This window comes from Suncus etruscus, chromosome 5 (genome assembly GCF_024139225.1).
Source record: "Suncus etruscus isolate mSunEtr1 chromosome 5, mSunEtr1.pri.cur, whole genome shotgun sequence".
In the NCBI taxonomy this organism is placed as follows: Eukaryota; Metazoa; Chordata; class Mammalia; order Eulipotyphla; family Soricidae; genus Suncus; species Suncus etruscus.
Window position 1 is genome coordinate 100,417,084 of NC_064852.1, and position 1,945 is coordinate 100,419,028.

The 1,945-nt window shown below is 34.5% G+C and overlaps 1 non-coding gene across 1 annotated transcript; it reads right to left on the reverse strand.

Moving 5' to 3' along the window:
- Positions 1–724: 724 nt before the first annotated feature.
- LOC126010575 (U6 spliceosomal RNA) lies at positions 725–831 on the reverse strand. Its single transcript, XR_007496597.1, has one exon. It is a non-coding gene; the product is annotated as a U6 spliceosomal RNA (small nuclear RNA).
- Between the last annotated feature and the right edge of the window lie 1,114 nt (positions 832–1,945).

Consider the following 1,945-nt stretch of genomic DNA (forward strand, 5'->3'; position numbering starts at 1 on the left):
TCATATGTTTGTTTTGAGAATGTCTCTCAGCAAGACATAGTTGACATTGTGATTATAATATTTCTGCTCTTTGGCACATTTAGTAACTTATTTATTTGGTTTATGGGCCATACCTGGCAGTGCTCAGAGGTTACTCCTGGCTCTGCACTCAGAAATCGCTCCTGGCAGGCTCAGGGATCATATGGGATGCCAGAAATCAAACCCAGGTCTACCCTAGGTCGGCCACATGCAAGGCAAATGCCCTACCGCTGTGATATATCTCTGGCCACACATCTAATAATTTCTGACTAGAAGCCAGACAGTGTGATTTTTACCTTTTTTAAATAGAATATTTTATACATTTGTATTTCTCTCACATTTGTATATATTCTGAAGGGCCTTTATTCCCTGGGAAACTGCTACATTTCTTTAATCTTTGAGGCCAGAGAGATAATACAGTAGGTAAAGCACTTGACTTATGTGGCCAAAACTGATTAAATCTCCAGCACCCCACACTGGACCCTAAGCACTGCCAGGAGTGATCTCTTGACAGTCAGTATTAGGCCCTGAGAACTGCCCAATTTGGCCACAAAACAAAACAAAACTCTTTGATCTTTCAAGTCATACTTTTAAATGTAATTAACTTGGAGATAATTTTCCTTTCTGTTGAATAAACACCACACTATTTAAGCAAAACCCAATGGCTTACAAAATATGTGACTTTTGGATTATGGAAAGAGGAAGACCAACTTTTTTTTTTTTCACAAATTTGCATGTCATCCTTGTGCAGGGGCCATGCTAATCTTCTCTGTATTGTTCCAATTTTAGTATATGTGCTACCAAAGCGAGCACAGGAAGAACAACTTTTTCTAACTTTGACTAACTTCTACTGAACTATAAAGACCCTTCAGACTACTCTTCATGTGTAGATTTTGACTTTCCAGAATTCTTCCTATGTCATATCAGTACCTTGTCTTTAAAGAATTTAAACACCATCTTCTTTACTTAATAAGTACAGTTGGACCTTCTCTGGATTCCTTGTCCCTATACATTATCCTGCGAAGTCACTAGTAGTAAGGCAGATACCATTACAGAGCTCACTTCATTTTTCTACTTTTCTGCCTTGCCTGGCATCTTATAATTAGTTTTCATTATTTTAGTTAAATTCTGTTAGAACACTATTAAATTCTAATTAAATTCTGTTAGAAACTCTATGTTGGATGAATGTCATAGTTTCCTATGAATTTCTTCTTTATTTTAAAACTATATCATTGTTTTGAAATCACACAGTAAATAATCACCTTAAAAGTTAAAAAAGGGGGGGGGCTGATAGATAGCACAGCAGTAGGGTGGTTGTTTGCCTTGCACACAGCCAATTTAGGATAAATGTTGGTTCAAATCATGACACCCCCATATGGTCCCTGGAGCCTGCCAGGAGCGATTTCTGAGTGCAGAGCCAGGAGTAACCCCTAAGAGCCACCAGTGTGACCAAAAAAAAAAGTACAAGAAAATAACAACAAAATAAAATCTAGCTGTTGAAATTTTTATATTAAAATAATTTCCAAGAAAAAGGTATCAGTTAATAAGGATTTTTACAAAGAAATCATTCTTGATTTTTATAAATATGATAAATTTATGCTGCTCAATAACCATTTTAATTACTATTTCTCATGTTGTATAATTACAGAAATAGAAAAATAATTTTTGTGTAAAGCCTTTGATATATCAGTACTTTCATAATTTAACAGAAAGCTCTTCAAATTTTCAAACAAAATAAATTCCATATTGATAATATGGAATAATGATATTTCATATACGTTGATACATGTTAAAGTATGGACAAAAAGCTTTGGCTCAGATAAACTGAAAAATAACTGAAAACACACAGCTCTCTACATGAATAATTTTAACTTTAACTCACGTGAATTATATATATAAGATTTTGAGCATAGAAGAAGGCAAGTGT